Raw genomic sequence first — 18,461 nt, forward strand, 5'->3', positions numbered from 1 at the left:
AGGATCTGAACAACAGCTCACTGCCTTCCATAACTACCTCAACACCACAAACCCTAACATAAAACTCAGTTTGGAGTATAGCAACACTGAGATACATTTTTTAGACCTGAACATTACTGTAGACAAACACGGCAAGCTGCACTCATCTATATACAGAAAGAGCACTGATCGAAACACCATCTTAAGAGCTGACAGCTTCCATCCAAAAAGTCTCATCTCCAACATACCATATGGCCAGTTCCAAAGGCTAAAAAGTATCTGTGATACAGACACTGACTTTGAACTCCAGGCTAAAGACATGTGTAGCAAGTGGAATATGCTAATTCATAAATATAATAATTCAGATATCAATAATAATATCATATAATTATATTTTGGCTAGAAATTCACATAGGCTAGGAAAATCACAGAAGACAAGATTCGTCTCAGGGAGCCCAGTGTGTGTGAGTGCCAAAGTCATGAGGAGTCAAGGTAAAGTTCATATGCATATTTATATAGGAAAAAATAGAAATAAAAAATAAACAAAACAATTGCAGTTCAAATAATATAGGCCTTTCCACAAGTTACAAGTTATTTAAGTATTCACGATTCCGATTCACAGTTTCACAGTCTAAAGATTGTCCCAGTCAGTTATTCACGATTCCGATTCACAGTTCAAGATTGTCCCGTTCCGTTCCGTTATTCACGATTCCGATTCACAGTTCATGATTCAATGTTCCGATTTAATGTTCCTGAGTGGGAAGGTTAGTTTCCGTCCTACCACATAGAAGTTTCACAAGGGTTCAGTTCAGGGTTAGCTCGCCATCTAAGGAAATCCGATCCATCCTGGGAAGTAGCGGTCCATCCTGGTCCACAGGTAAGTAGGGAAAAACCTGACCTATAAAAGGCCATATGAGGAATAATGCCATTACTATTCACTTCATGTAAGTTAAATCTAATTCTAAGGTTCAGTTCAGTTGTACAACATGCTTCAAAAGATACATTTCAGTAAACAAATAATAATAACCAATTTGTCGAGTTATTATTTAAATAAAGGCTTCATCATTATATAGCACTTTAAGACAGATTACCTGAGGTTAAGGCACACAATCACAGTATCAAAGATAACTTCAGCAAACAAACAATTGTTAAACTGGGATGGCACAGGCCATAATTGAATCATTAAATGACCTCACAAAGAAAATAATACATATAAATCAAAGCATTACATTACCCCGTTATTTGTGTTAAATGGGCAAGTAATGTAGCAGCAAATTGACAGGTCTGCATAGACAAATGTTGTCAATGCTAACTGCGGCTAACCGCAGCTAACAGCTGAAAGTGCTCTGTGTGGGTGAGTACAGTGTAGTCGGTAGTGTGGTTGCTAATCGCTAAGCTAGCGATAGCTACGTTAACGATTTCTACAGTACATGCTGCTAGATCACAAGACAGTCAACACACATGACTCACCGTTGAATCTTGTTCTAAGTTCACATAATAGTCTTGAACACCGCCAGTCACAGCCACGCCACGCCAAACAACCCAGCCAGCTCACAGCAGAGGGGAAGAGAGAGTGAATGAACTCCGCGACCCGGATATTATAGACGCGCTGCAGAGTTAGGTAACCAGTGGCTGATGGGTATTGTAGTTTCAACCTGGGTTACAGGTTCCCCCCCTGAATTCATGTACGTCCCGTTACATGGAGCTGGTTGGGTGTGAATGGTTGGCAGTGGCGTGTCACAGGTTAGAATGTCTGAGTCAGCCAGCGCATACGTAAACGCAGTGGCTAACCCTTGAAACAGTGACTGGATAGTATTCAATACAGAGTGTCCAGGTTTGACATACTTTAGTCGATCTGGAGGTCTCCTAGTTCTATCCGAACGTCTAGGGAGTGCAGGTTCACTGTCGTCAGCAGACGTAGGGAGGTCGAGTTCGGACATAGGAGAATTGGCTCTTTCTCCAGCAGCATCAACGGCTGATACATTTAAATCGGGTTCAACAGCTAAATTTGAACGATCAGCGATGTCAGGTGAGTTTGATCTTTCAAGGCTGTTGTCTAGTTCAGACACGTCAGATACACTCTGAGCAGTAGGCTCAGCCCCTTCCTCCAAAGGAGTAGGGACTACATTAGCAGGTACGTTTGGAACGTTAATTACAGTTGTGAATTTGAATGGCTCAGAGTTGGCCAACCCACTGTACCAGTGGGGTGGAACGTTGTCATCCTCTTCCAAGAGATCATCGGTAGACATGTCTGGATCTGGATTCAAGCGAGTTCTGGGTCGGGTTTGTTTCACAGATGGAATTTCGATTTCTTTTGGTGCAGGTAAGTACCCACAAGGAAGTAGAAGGTCTCTGTGTAGTGTTCGAAGAGGACTGTCTTTATCTTCGGGCCTGACTGTGTAAACAGGCAGAGTTCCAGCTCTCTTTACAACAACGTAAACATCAGATTCCCATTTGTCTGCAAGTTTATGTTTTCCTCTCAGACGTACATTTCTGACCAAAACACGATCTCCCACAGTTAATTCAGAGGCTCTGACATGCTTGTCGAATCTGGTTTTGTTTCTTTGCATGACTTTCTCTGCATTTTTAGTTGCTATTTTGTAGCTTTCCTCTAAGTGAGACTTGAGATTCTGAACATACTGAGAATGAGAAGTATGTTGATTCTCAACAAGAGGTAGCCCAAAAGCTAAGTCGACTGGGAGTCGTGGTTGGCGTCCGAACATTAGTTCGTAAGGTGAAAATCCGGTTACATCATTTTTAGTGCAATTGTATGCATGTACAAGAGGTTTCACAAAATCCTTCCAGTGTGTTTTGTTTTGATCCGTGAGAGTTCCAAGCATATCCAACAATGTCCGGTTGAATCGTTCAACTGGATTTCCTCTCGGATGATATGGAGTGGTTCTTACTTTGTGGATTCCGGCCATGTCACAGAGTTCTTTTATTGTTTTAGACTCGAAGTCACGTCCTTGATCACTGTGGAGTTTTTCTGGAATTCCATAGTGAATGAGAAAGTTGTCCCACAGACATTTTGCGACTGTCCTGGCCTTTTGATTAGGTGTGGGAATAGCAAGTGCATACTTTGTGAAATGGTCCGTAATAACAAGAATGTCTTTAGTTCCGCTTCTGTCTGGTTCCAATGACAAGAAATCCATACAAACAAGTTCTAGAGGTCTTGTTGTTTTTATGTTTACAAGAGGTGCGGCTTTCTCAGGCAAAGATTTGCGTTTCACACACCGTTCACAAGTTTTTATCTTTTGATAGACATCAGCAGACATTCTTGGCCAATAAAATCTGGCTCGGACAAGATCAAGTGTTCTTTCAATTCCCATATGACCTATGTCATCATGTAAACTGGTCAGGACTTGCTGTCGGAATTCATGTGGTAACACCAGCTGATAAGAACATTGAGAGCCTATTTGCCTCCTCCTGACAAGAATGTTGTTCTGAAGCTCCAACCGATTTAATTCTCGGAGAAGAAGCGGCAAATCAGGAAGTTCATCCCTCAAAGTAGGTGGTGGGGTTTCTCCATGTTCCACTTGAGATATGACATGTCTGATAGTCTGGTCTGCTCGCTGACTTGCAGCCATCTCATCTTCTATAAGATGAGGAATGGTGGAGGTTCCAAACTGACTGTCATTCACAAAGCTGTCAGACAGTGCATCAACAGAGATGGAAAGTGACTGAACAAGTGCGAGACTGTGGTTATCTATGTTGGTGGCACTATAGATCAGCTGTCTGTCACATACTGCTTGGACAGTGTGTTGGTCAATGGAAATCAAAACAGGTTCGGACTCAGACAGATCAGACAAATGTTGTTGAGCAAACTTCCATATCCGTTCTCTCTCCTTCTGAGATTTGAGATCATCTGATAAATCACCATGAGGTCTTCGAGAAAGCCCATCTGCATCGGCACTCTGCTTGCCCGCCCGATATATGATTTTGAACGAGAAGGTGGATAATGTAGCAAGCCACCTATAACTGAATGCGTCCAGTTTGGCCGATGTCAGAAGGTAAGTGAGAGGGTTACTGTCTGTTACAACTGTGAAATGAGTACCGTATAAATAATCACAGAACTTTTCTGTCACTGCCCATTTGAGAGCAAGAAATTCAAGTTTATGGGCTGGATAACGGGACTCACTGCGAGAGAGCCCTCTGCTGGCATAAGCAATGACTCTGTTCTTCCCGTCGTGATCTTGATACAACACAGCTCCAAGCCCAGTGGAGCTGGCGTCTGTATGGAGGATGTATGGTTTTTGAGGATCAGCAAAAGCAAGAACCGGAGCAGTGGTGAGTTTCTGAATGATATTGTCAAATGCTTGTTGACAATCCATTGTCCAGCGGCCATCAAACGGTTCTTTGGGATTCAGGTATTGCTTTGGTTTCACTGTAGGTTTACATTTTCTCTGTGATGGTGGATAACCAGATGTGAGATCGTTAAGAGGTCTGAGAATAGCAGAGAAGTTCTTCACAAACCTTCTATAGTACCCAGCAAAACCAAGAAATGACTTCAGTTGTTTTAAGTTTGTGGGTACTGGCCAGGTTGTGAGAGTGGAAATCTTATCTGGGTCTGTTTCAACGCCATTGCGGGAAACTACATGTCCCAAATAACGTACAGATGGTTGGAAAAATACACACTTTTCCACAGAGAGTTTGAGGCCATACTCTTTCAGCCGCTCCAGCACTTTCATTAGCCTTGCTTCATGTTCTTCCAATGTGGGTGCAAAAATAATTAAATCATCAATAAAGACAAGGACTTCTTTCAGATTCATTTCTCCCATGCATTTCTCCATAAGACGCTGGAAAGTGCTCGGTGCGTTTGTCACGCCTTGGGGCATGCGATTAAACTCCCAAAAGCCTAAGGGACACACAAAGGCAGTTTTGGCTTTATCTGCTTCATCCATTTCAATTTGATAATATCCAGACTTGAGATCGAGTACTGAGAACCATTCAGATCCAGAAAGTGTTGTGAAAGTGTCTTCAAGCTTTGGCAGAGCATAAGCATCCTTGATGGTTTGTAAATTCAATTTCCTGTAATCTATACAGAGTCGTACACTGCCGTTGTAACGGCCAAATTGAACCTGGTTTGTAGTGCTTATTTGAGTGTAATATTTGATGTGTCCAGGGGGCGTCGCTGTGCCGATTACCTGGGCTCAGGTGGTCTATAAATGTAGCTTCTGCCCTGGGATTGGTAGGTGTTTGAACCCGGAAGGGCGAACGGTTTTTACCGCACTGCGTGCTCTCGTGCCGGTAATGTTTGTGCTACATTTGCTTTCTGTAGAAAATAACTTTGCTGTATTCATATCGGTGAAATGGAATAAATGGATGGGTTCCGAACATCAAGGACAAGCCTTCTTCGTCGTTCTTATACAGCACTCAGTGCAATGTTATCGTATATATTAACATCAGCACAGCTAGCGAGTCAGCCACAACTCAACCCGGTAATTCAAGCACCTCGGTGGCTTACAGTATAGGGCTGTGAGCCTGCCTCAACATTAGTAAAAACCCTGCCAAATTCACAACCGGACTTTGTTTGTTGGATACGTCACGTTTGTAACGTTACGTTACGGAGGAGGTGGTTGAGCTGCCAGGACAGGCCGGGTAGCCAGCGTTGCTAACGCTAACGTTTGGATTAACGTGGATGATTTTGGATTACGCGATCGCTGCGCCAGTGGGACCGGGAGACCTGCTACGGACAGGCCGCAGCTAGGCTCATCTCGGCTGGCCTTGCTGGCGCTGCAGTCAACCGAACCGGAGGAGGACCAGGTGATCTGCCGCGGACAGGCCGGGGTAGCTGCTTGGTGCTTGGCCTCTCGGCTAAGGTGGAGGATGTCTGCATCCATTCATAGGGGGTGGATACAGACACGCAGGAGCTACAGTGCTAATGCTATTTAGCCACACATTGGAGGTATTGACTGTTCACTTTCCATTGACTGTTCATGCGAACGGACTATAGGACTGACGTTGCACCATGTCGTCAGGAGCGGTGCACGCCAATATAAAGGAAAATGTGTTTAATCATGGTGGTATGGATCTTGGTGAATTGTTTGTTGTATGTGCAAAAGCTAAATCTATTAATGAAGGTAGTGTATTTGAAAAACGTAATGTTGTTGTGGGTGATGTTCATCCTGATGTCAGTGTGTCTAACCATGACAGTAAACACTCCAGTAGTTGTAAAGGTGTTAGGTCAAGCACCATATCCAAAATGATAATTCAGACAGAGGCTGAAAGGGCAGTACTTGTGATCTGTGCAGCAGCTTTAAAGAAGAAGCATGCTCAGGAGGACGAAGCAAGGGTGCTGAGAAGGCAAGCCTTGGAGGAGCAGCAACTACAGCTGAAGAGGAAGTTGGAGCAGCTCCATATTGACACTGAGCTAGCTGTTTGTGATGCTAAGCTGGCAGTGTTTCGTGCAGCTGAGCGCAAACGTTCCCCTCGAGCGTCCCCAAAGAGGAACACACCACCACAGCAACCACAACCACCAACACAGCAGCCGCAGCAACCCCCACAATCACCACCACCACAGGCCGATCTGCAGCAGGAGAAGGTCGGTGAGGTCTACGCCTCCATGAGAGAGTCGAACCCGCAGCAGGAGGGGGCCGTCGTTGAGTTTGAGGCCTCCATGAGGGAGGAGGAACCGCAGCAGGAGGCGGCGGCGATCTGTGAGGTTCTGGAGGAGGAACCACAACAGGAGCAGGAGGTGGCCGCTGTCTGTGTGGTTCTGGAGGAGGAACCACAACAGGAGCGGGAGGTGGCAGCTGTCTGTGTGGTTCTGGAGGAGGAACCACAACAGGAGCGGGAGGTGGCAGCTGTCTGTGTGGTTCTGGAGGAGGAACCACAACAGGAGCAGGAGGTGGCCGCTGTCTGTGTGGTTCTGGAGGAGGAACCACAACAGGAGCGGGAGGTGGCAGCTGTCTGTGTGGTTCTGGAGGAGGAACCACAGCAGGAGCGGGAGGAGGACGCCCACCAGGCCGACCTACAGCAGGAGCGAGAGGCGGCGCTCGGTGAGGCAAACCCACAACAGGAGCGGGAGGGGAAGCCACATCAGGTGTTGGAGGAGGCTTTTAGTGACGTTGATGCTTCCATGGCTGAAAAGGAGTGGTGCCAGGACCGCTCACTTCTTCCAGCCAGCCCAACCTGCTGCGACGGAGAGGCGATGGAGCAGCCGGCCTCTCGTCGTTTGGCAGTGCTACAAGAGAAGGAGCAACATTCTCGCCCCCCAGAACGCTGTCTTCAGCTGGAGGAGAGATGCACCGTGGAGCTGGACAGTATGTGCTCTGACCTTAAACCTCCTTAGTTGTCTTTCGTTAATTAATTTGGCTCTATGTTTATTTTGTGTAATTGCTCCTGACCTCCTGTCATTCTCAATTAAGGAGCGGGTGTGTAACGGCCAAATTGAACCTGGTTTGTAGTGCTTATTTGAGTGTAATATTTGATGTGTCCAGGGGGCGTCGCTGTGCCGATTACCTGGGCTCAGGTGGTCTATAAATGTAGCTTCTGCCCTGGGATTGGTAGGTGTTTGAACCCGGAAGGGCGAACGGTTTTTACCGCACTGCGTGCTCTCGTGCCGGTAATGTTTGTGCTACATTTGCTTTCTGTAGAAAAGAACTTTGCTGTATTCATATCGGTGAAATGGAATAAATGGATGGGTTCCGAACATCAAGGACAAGCCTTCTTCGTCGTTCTTATACAGCACTCAGTGCAATGTTATCGTATATATTAACATCAGCACAGCTAGCGAGTCAGCCACAACTCAACCCGGTAATTCAAGCACCTCGGTGGCTTACAGTATAGGGCTGTGAGCCTGCCTCAACAGCCGTTCTTTTTCCTAACCACCACAATGGGTGATGAAAAGGGAGAATCAGATTCTCGGATTACTCCACTTTCAAGAAGATCTTGGATATGTTGACGAACAGCGTCAATGTCTTGAGGATGAATGGGTCTTGCTCTGTGCTTGAATGGAGTCTCATCTGAGAGTTTGATGGTGTGAGTCACTTTATCAGTTCTGCCGAAATCAAGATCATGTTTCGCAAAAACCTCTGGAATACTGTTCAGTTTTGCTGTTATGCGGTCTTTCCACTCTTGTGAGAGTGGTGACTCGCCAAAATTGAAACTTGGTGACTTGAAGCATTCAACATTGACTGGAGAGACTGAATCAGACACACTTTGCTCCTTTGAAATGATGGTCTGGATTGCACTCATTTCTGCAATAGCAGCTCTGGCAGGAATGATGACATCATGATCAGACTCATTTCCTATAACAACAGCCAATCGACCAGGCCGACATGTGGGACGATCAACAAGACATGATTGGACTATCAAACCACCAGGCAAAGGAAAAGAAGATGGATGCTCAATAATGACAGCTTTGTCTGATTGCAAAGAGCGAGTTGTATCAATTCCATCCAAAACTACTGTTTTTCCTGCTGGAATGACTTGTGGATTTTTCCCATACATTCTGATGATGCCATGATAACCATCATTTGACTGCTTATGTCTGAGTTTAAGGATCTTCAGCACTGCTCTGTATCCATAGGGAATATTCGGAAGTAGATAATCAATTGATGAGTTTCCTTCTAAATATGTTTCATAAAGAACATCAAGTGTATTGGTGCCAATAAGCACAGTCTGAGAAGTTTTGATATCTGGTACCACCAAAGCAAGAGTATGAACATCGACGGCTGTACCAAGAAATTCAGGTGGAAATGTGACATCAAGTTGAATGTAGCCCATGTAAGGCACAGCTTGACCATTAGCCCCCTCCACTTGAAGAAGATTGGTCAGCGGTTTGATTTCTTGATCAGACAGATAACTACAGTAAAAGGAGTGGGGAACTGTAGTCACTTGTGATCCAGTATCTAACAAACAATTGAATGGTATTCCTTTAATATTCACTTCTGCTGTACTTTTCGTACCAACAAGTCCTTTTGGCAACAGATGGAAAGTAGATTGGGGTTGAGACCATGTTATGGGACATTGAGTTACTGCAGCCCCTGGATGTCCCTCCTCAGAGACTGCAGCTAGTTTGATGAACTAGATGAAGGGTTCTTCATGTCCCACATCTGTTGCTTTTGTTGTAGTTGTTTTCGTTTTGTCATCACCAGACTTGGGTTGGCTTCATTACTGCATGCTGTCACCATGTGACCATCCTCACCACATTTAAAACAATACCAAGGTTTAGGTTTGTTTGAGCGTTGTGGTGTAGATGCAGCTCTAGTCTTTGAAACATCACCTCGCTGTGGTTCACTCTTAGGTGAAAACTGTGTCTTCTTCTGAGAAATCAGAAATGTTAGTTGGCTCTGCAACTTGTTCATTTGTTTCTTTAAATCATCAATTGCACTGCAGTCATGCTCTGGTGCAGCACAAGCACAAGTGCTTTGTGAATTCAAGGTGACTCTCTGCTTGGAGGAACTGATGTGCTTTTTCATGCGGTTCTCTTTAGCAAATTGTCTATCTTCTTCTGTGCGTAACAAGAGTAAGAGCTCGGCAAAGGATGGAGGATTGTCTTTCTTTTGTTCAAGTTGTAAATTTGTTATAACGGTGTTATCCCAACATCCACGGCAGAATTGTTTAATGAGGTGTTTTCCTGTTTCACTTGTTGGGATGCCTCCCCTGTTTACAACAGAGTTCAAAGTAAGTTGCAGTCGCTGCAGATAGGCAGAGGGCCTTTCACCTGCATCTTGCAGTAAATTCAAAAATTGAGCAAAGAGCTCTTCTCCATCCTGGACAGTAGCAAATGCTGAGTCAAGAACCTTTAAGTAGTTGGCAGGCAAAGCGTTTGGGCCCAGACCTTTCACCACATCAGCTGCAGGAGACATCAAGCTCTCCAGAAGTCGCCTGCTGACATGTAGAGGAGACAGACTTGGATCAGCAAGTAGCAATTCAACATGAGAGCGCCATGTGTCGTAATCGACTTCATTACTGGGTTTAGGACTTTTCCCAGAGAAAGCACGGAGTCTAAGTGGAGGCAATGAATGAGAGCTGAAGTCTTCATTTTTCACAATATGTTCAACAACAATTTTCTGTATTTCAGGTGGATTCAAGTCATTTCCTGAGAGAGAAACTCTGGGAGTTGCTATTGGTTGCTGTTCAACTGAGGATTCAGGTTGTTGAGCTGAGGAATCCCCAGCAGTGTCCAGTTCCTGACTGAATTGACTCATCATGTCTTTTAGCACCTCTTCAAAACTCTTGCCACTCTCGGTTGCTAGTTGTTTTAATTCATCCAAGTATTTTGTTGTATGGCTGCGACCGAGTGCAGTTGTGTACTCTTTGGCTAGTGATCTTATATAATATTCAGCATTGGGCGCTGAGAAATGAGTGTATGGCAGCAATGGAGCTAAAGCCCCATACCCCTCCGCGGTAGCGAATTCAACGATCAGGTTTTTTTCATAGCTACTAGTGGAATCATCAAGTGTAAATACTTTTTTTATAGACCCATATCTCTTCAAACAATCAAGCAATTCCTCGTCTGTTTCAGTTTTAGTATCACCACCAATGATTACAGAATGTGAAACATCAATTCCAGTTGTCTGAATGAATTCCATCTTTTCTCAATTCAAAAACAAACTGTATGGCAATTATGATGTCACAAGTGATGTCACAAATTATGATGTCACAAACGATGGCACTCACTTTAAGACTCCTGGCTAGCTCGCCAAATTATGTAGCAAGTGGAATATGCTAATTCATAAATATAATAATTCAGATATCAATAATAATATCATATAATTATATTTTGGCTAGAAATTCACATAGGCTAGGAAAATCACAGAAGACAAGATTCGTCTCAGGGAGCCCAGTGTGTGTGAGTGCCAAAGTCATGAGGAGTCAAGGTAAAGTTCATATGCATATTTATATAGGAAAAAATAGAAATAAAAAATAAACAAAACAATTGCAGTTCAAATAATATAGGCCTTTCCACAAGTTACAAGTTATTTAAGTATTCACGATTCCGATTCACAGTTTCACAGTCTAAAGATTGTCCCAGTCAGTTATTCACGATTCCGATTCACAGTTCAAGATTGTCCCGTTCCGTTCCGTTATTCACGATTCCGATTCACAGTTCATGATTCAATGTTCCGATTTAATGTTCCTGAGTGGGAAGGTTAGTTTCCGTCCTACCACATAGAAGTTTCACAAGGGTTCAGTTCAGGGTTAGCTCGCCATCTAAGGAAATCCGATCCATCCTGGGAAGTAGCGGTCCATCCTGGTCCACAGGTAAGTAGGGAAAAACCTGACCGTTGAATCTTGTTCTAAGTTCACATAATAGTCTTGAACACCGCCAGTCACAGCCACGCCACGCCAAACAACCCAGCCAGCTCACAGCAGAGGGGAAGAGAGAGTGAATGAACTCCGCGACCCGGATATTATAGACGCGCTGCAGAGTTAGGTAACCAGTGGCTGATGGGTATTGTAGTTTCAACCTGGGTTACACATGTATTATAGATTTGAACAGAGGGGCTACAATAAAACAGTTCTCAACAAAGCTCTCACAAGAACAACATCTCTGGACAGGAGACAGCTCCTTCAAAAGACACGTCATGAACCACAGCCCTCTCAAGTTTATTTTTCCACACAGTAGGCCTACAGCAATATGGCCTATGACATCCGACGCATCATCACTAGGAACTGGGACATCCTGCTCAGCGACTCCACCCTCTCTGCTGCACTTCCTGGATCTCCAGCCTTCACCTTCAGAAGAGCCCCTATACTCAGAGATAGCCTGGTGAGTAGCCACCTACCACCCTCCAAGCCCACTTCCTGGCTATCTAGACCCACAGGAACATATAGGTGTGGCTCATGCAACCACTGTGACAACATAAATAAAACAAACACTTTTGTGGATGTGTTCAGTGGTAAGACTTTTTACTGCAGGAGTTTCGCCAACTGTAACACAACATTTGTTGTTTATAGGCTCGAGTGTCAATGTGGCTGCTTCTACGTCGGTCGAACAAAGCGGAGGATGCGTGACAGACTTGCTGAACACAAATATGCCATCAGGACTCAGAACTCTAACTACCCCATGGCGGAACACTACAGGATGGCAGGACACCCAAGTCCCAACTCACTGAAAGTTATGGCCCTGGAAGTAATCCCTCACTCTGTGCGAGGTGGAGATACACTGAAACACCTGCTGAAACGAGAAACGTTTTGGATCAACACACTCAGAGCCACGTCTTTCCCTGGAGTCAATGAGGACAATGACTTTTCTCCGTTCCTCTAATGTTTTTAACCTAAAACTCCTTTACTCCTGTGTGCATGTACTTATGCATACACACATGGATTTCTATATACATGCATCCACACACCACACTGGGTACATTGTGGAACATTTTGCTGTCTTTGTTGTACATTTTTTTTTGCTTTCCCACAAAACCACTCTACATACTTAAAACTAAGTGGTCTTTTCTCTAAAATTACTCCTTAATAAATATTTTAAAACAATTAAAATAACAATTGTTTAAAAAAGCAAACAAAATAACAAACAAAACTGTTATCTTTTATCCAGATTGAGAAACGTTTCTCTCTAAAACTACTCTTTAAAATATCTAATAATTGTTTAAAATATATTTATATTGAGAAATCTTTCTCTCATACTACTCTTTAAAATATCTTTAAAATATCTCTAAAATAGTTATTTAAACAAAATTTCTTTTTTGGTGCGCACCAAAGGTTTTGTTTTGTTTTTCTTGTCTCTTTAAAAGAAATATGTGTATATACCATTATGATTCTGTATTTTCATTATTGTCTTTTTTGTCTTATTTTCTGTCATTTTGTTGTGCTATGAGTGATGTGGGCGGTGCCCTGTGATCACATGATCACTGTGATTCTTTAAATAGACACACCTGTTCTCTGATCACTCTTACCCTGAAGAAGATTATGTAAAGTCGAAACGCGTCGGTGATCCCTGTTAAATAAAGGATTTTTATGCCTCCGCCGGCGATAGCCAGGCCGGAGGCATTATGGATCCGGGTTGTCCGTCCGTACGGCTGTCCGTACGGCTGTCCGTCCGTCCGTCCGTACGATGTTTGTTAACGCGATATCTGAGGAACGCCTGGACGGAATTTCATCAAATTTGCCTCAAACATCGACTTAGACTCAAGGATGATCTGATTAGATTTTGGTGGTCAAAGGTCAAAGGTCAAGGTCACTGTGACCTCTCGAACGCCATTTTCAAGCTTGTTAACGCGATATCTGAGGAACGCCTGGACGGAATTTCATCAAATTTGCCTCAAACATTGACTTAGACTCAAGGATGATCTGATTAGATTTTGGTGGTCAAAGGTCAAAGGTCAAGGTCACTGTGACCTCTCGAATGCCATTTTCAAGCTTGTTAACGCGATATCTGAGGAAGGCCTGGACGGAATTTCATCAAATTTGCCTCAAACATCGACTTAGACTCAAGGATGATCTGATTAGATTTTGGTGGTCAAAGGTCAAAGGTCAAGGTCACTGTGACCTCTCGAACGCCATTTTCAAGCTTGTTAACGCGATATCTCAGGAATGCCTTGACGGAATTTAATCAAACTTGTCTCAAACATCGACTTGGACTCAAGGATGAACTGATTAGATTTTGGTGGTCAAAGGTCAAAGGTCAAAGGTCAAGGTGAGCTCTCCAACGCCATTTTCAAGCTTGTTAACGCGATATCTCAGGAATGCCTTGACGGAATTTAATCAAACTTGTCTCAAACATCGACTTGGACTCAAGGATGAACTGATTACATTTTGGTGGTCAAAGTTCAAGGTCACTGTGACCTCTCACACACCCAATTTCCAAGCTCTGTAACGCAACATCACAGGAGCGCCTTGACGGAATCTCTTCCAATTTGCCTCAAATGGCGATTTGGACTCCAGAATGAACTAATGGCGGAGGCATAAGTCCGCGTTGCGGTCGTTCTAGTTATTTCATCAGAAGTGCCTCAGACTGCCTTTTTGGCTCCAGCCAGCTCTTTTATTTATCACTCTTCAAGTCTTGATGAGCACCTGATTTTTTATAAACTTTTTACATTTTTGCATCTCTCCTGAACCAGATTGCAGCACTCCCTACTGCTTTGTTCCTCTCTATTTTCTATTGTCATTGTGAGTTTCTGCCAATTTTCATTATAATATTTCTGTGTTGTAACTATAATTCACCTTGATCCATGTCTCAACCTATGCCGTGTTGGTTCCTTGAATTTGGTGACTGTTATTGAAAAGTCTATGAAAAGTCCCTTGAATTTGATGTTGCAGAAGGTGTGGAAGCCCTGACTACTGTTATGTGCCCATTATTAAAATTGGATACCAAGCAACATACTTCTCACTGTGTCAGTGTTCATGTCCTTCATCACCGCAGCTGCAGACACACCTCTGGCCGTCCAAATGTTGACCTGGTCTATCATTAAAGCCTTCAGGGGGTTAACAACAAGCACCAGGTGTTTTTTCCCAGGATTCATCTATGAAATCAAATAATGATGTAAAAATTAGTAATGTTAATGTAGTAATGCCATGTAATAATGCAGCTGGTTAAAATGTTTAGTTTACATCATTCTCATTTCATAGAAGTTGCCAGAAAGTTTTACAAGGCTGAAAGTTTCATGGTCAGTGCGGGGGAAGCAATTAACAAAAAAATACTGTATGGCTGACTGTCAAATTGTATTTTGTGGTTTTACCATTTTCCAACCAAATTGGATACATATAATAATATAAACAGATTTTCTTACCTTCCCAGCGAGCATTTTTAGGTTGAAAAGACGTTTAAAAAACGTTTAGGGTAAACATTGAAAAAACGTGCAAGAAAGGTTCAAGAGTGAAAGTTTTTAATCAACGTCTGACTATTTGCAGACGTTGATTAAACATTCACATTTAGACCATATTTCACCAAGATCTTAAATTAAAAATTCAGCACCACTCACGGGATTCGAACCACGTTCTAACCGATCGCTCTACGGAATCCGCAAAGGCTGGGGAACATTAGTCCGTAAAGAAGGGGGGGGGGGAGAAAGGGGGGAAAAGGGGGAGGAAAAGGAAGAAAAATTGGGAGGACGCAGGTTCGAATCCAGCTGTGGACTTACTTGAATTGTGTCCAATGTCATTCAGTTATTGCCTTGGTGCTCTGAAATGGTGTCAATGTGATGAAATTCAATATTACCTCAACTATAATGCGATTTTAATCCACTTTTAATGAACAGTTTCCAATCCTTGGCAGATAGCTAAACAGGTTTCTTCAATAAGGATCAGAGGCAGCAGGTACGTTTTAGGGTGTTTGTTAAAAGCACTGTGAAAGTGAAATACAAATAAATAACAATTAGCTCTAAGTTTGGGCTACAATGTGTCTCATTAGAAGATGTTAAAAAACAGCATGTGGCATTGTTCCCATGGAAACCAAACTATGGCAAGCCTAGAGCATGGACAGCTATTTATTACCCTTAAATCAGTCTTCAGTGTTGCAATCTATTAATAAATGTGATTTTATTAAGGTTTATATGTTGTTACTTTGACTTGTGTGTATGAGTTTCTCAATATGCAGTTTAACGATAAAGGTTTCGAATTCTTTTTAATCTAACTAGAAACAAATATTAATCTCAAAAATGGGAAATGCATGAAAGAAAGACAAATTGAAGCAATGACTGAAATGAATGAGTGATAACTAATTTGATAACTATTGGTCATTCAGTCAACTATAAAAAAGTATTGGGTATAAGAATGAATGTATTATGTAGTAGATGTAAGTAATGTCACGGTATTAATGAAGATATGAATAGGGAATCTTTTTAAGGGAATTTATTTAAATTCAATAAATCTTTATGAAGTGCACACAAATGTCAAAACAATTAGAAAAAGTGCAATCTAAATAAAAAACACTGTGAACAATCAATAATAATAACTAGAATGACTGCACCGTGGATATATGCCTCCGCCAACAAGTGAGCAGTCGACATCCATGTCCAGACTTTGATGTTTGAGCCAAATTGTAAGAAATTACGTCAAGGCGTTCCTGAGCTATCGCGTTAAAGAGCTTAGAAATGGGGTTTGCGAGGTCACAGTGATCTTGAACTTTGACCTTTAACCACCAAAATCTAATCAGTTAATCAGTGAGTCCAAGTGGAGGTTTGAAGCAAATTTGACGAAATTCCGTCAAGGCGTTCCTGAGATATCGCATTGACGACCATGAAACGAGTGGTCGTGAGGTCATAGTGACCTTGAACTTTGACCTTTAACCACAAAAATCGAATCAGTTAATCCTCGAGTCCAAGTGGAGATTGAGGCAAATTTGATGAAATTCCGTAAAGGCGTTCCTCCGACATTGCATTAACGAACATCGGACAGACATACAGACGGCGGAGGCATAAAAAAGTTTTTGAACAATAGAACAAGTTCAGAGACACAGCTTTGAGACAGTTATTGTGGAGTTATTGCACAGTTGACACACATTTCACCTTAGAGTAGTGTGGGTGGGGGGTTATGTGCACATTAACAGGTAAAGTGATTCAAGTGTTCAGTCAGAAACTGTTGTAAATCTATTCATATTCACACACATTTCACGTTAGAGTAGTGTGGGTGGGGGGTTATGTGCACGAGGTAACAGGTAAAGTGATTCAAGTGTTCAGTTCAACACGATTTCCATAGCGTTCTTACTGGAAAAAGCACCTTGGGTGTGAACGCCGTCTAAATGTAAGATTAAAGCAACATTAACACGTTCATTGCCAACGACGTATTGATACGTCAAGCAGAATCCAACCGTTGACTGCCAGCGACGTATTGATACGTCAAAAAAAATCGTTTTTTTTTTTTTGACGGTGGGGCGTTGATCAATCCCTTTTACGTCTCCTATACAATTATTGGAGGTATTGAATGTGTATAATCTATTTTACCGACCCACTAAGTGTTGACAGTGCTCCCCCAGACGAGCGAAATCAAAGAAAAAACTGCCGCGGGAGCAAGCCATTCAAGGAAATGGCGAGGCGATTTTACAGTAATCCATTCCAGACTTGTCTTGCCCGAGAGCGGCCGCGCAGGCAGCAGCACACAGAGAGCGGAGAGCGATTTGCAAAATAGATTATAGGTGAAACACACTTTGAAACACCTCAGAAAGGCCAGAATCAACATCTGCCCATCGCCCACGCATTCCCCGGCCCATCTTGACTCGCACAAGGAGCGTCCGCACGCAGGCAAGCAGGCAGGCAGGCACGCAGGCAGGCAGGCAGGCAGCAGCAACGCGCTTCTGACACGCCCGCTGTAGAGCCAGGAGGAAGGAGGAGAAGACACACGGAGGGAGGAGTTTGAATGAGAGGGGTGTTTCCTGTTGTTATGGAGGAAATTACTGTTCAAAACTATTGTTTAGAATGTCTGACGGTCTTACTGATGCCAAAAATGAATGGTTAAAGTGACTTTTCTATCGAATTTCACAAAAAGCCATTTATCTCTGAATAAATTTCCAGACGCTGAAACCATGCTGTACTCAACGGCTAATATCTACATAACTACTAACTCTACAAACTAACTCTTTTAGACAGAGAAAGCACACATTCTATTAGTACTTTTCTGAACTTTGTGTTCACAAAGTCCAACCAGAAAATTATGCTCGGCTCTTGTAAAATGAGCCAGAATCCTCAAAAAAAGGCCTGGCAGAAGCTACCTACAGTAAAAAAAAAAACGGCTGGCAGTCAATGTGTTAAACAACAGTGAACATAATCTACGAAACACAGTGAACATAATCTACGAAACTAAAACTTAATATTGAGACTTTGCTCGTAGGCTGCCCTCTGCATGGCCTTCAACCACTGTTCTTTAGTCAACGTCTCAGTTTTTGGGCAATATATTTTCCCCTTATATTGGCTGTGGCCAGTTTCTGAGGTGCGAGGCTGGCCACACATTTTACACACATTTGATGTGGCCAAACGATTATATTTACGTTTGACTTTTGGCACATCAGTATTGGTGGCAGTGGTGGTGCTGGGTAATGACGACTGGGTTGGGACAGGACTGGCATTGGTGGCAGTGGTGGTGCTGGGTAATGACGACGACTGGGTTGGGACAGGACAGGGGAGGAAAAGGCGCATCCCTGGCATGACAGGTGCAGGTGGTGGTGCTGCAGGAAACAGCTGCCGCTGTGCAGCTGTGGGGGGCTTTGACCTGATAAGCCTGGGCCCTGCTGTTGACCCTTGCTGGGTGTGGGGGGCCAGAGGCTGGACAGAGGTGGCCGGAGGCTGGATAGAGGTGGCTGGAGCCTGCCTGAGCCTGGTTCTGGCCTGTCCTGCTGTATTGGGTGGCATTGTGTAGGAATGCAGCTGGTGATGGTGTTGGATCAGCACAGCAGGCTGAGCCTTGGCAGGCAACAGAGGCTCCGCTGCCACCGGTCGTGCCTCAGGGAGCTGCATGCCTTTGAGCAAAAGACCAACCTCTTGAGCCTTCAGATGTTTATTGTGCCACTCTATAAGGGTGGTCTGGTTGACCTCAACCGGCTGAAGGGTGGTCTCATTCTTTACTACTCCATTGTTGAGCAGTAGCTG

The sequence above is a fragment of the Poromitra crassiceps genome (assembly GCF_964638095.1).
Source record: "Poromitra crassiceps genome assembly, chromosome: 2".
Taxonomy (NCBI): domain Eukaryota; kingdom Metazoa; phylum Chordata; class Actinopteri; order Beryciformes; family Melamphaidae; genus Poromitra; species Poromitra crassiceps.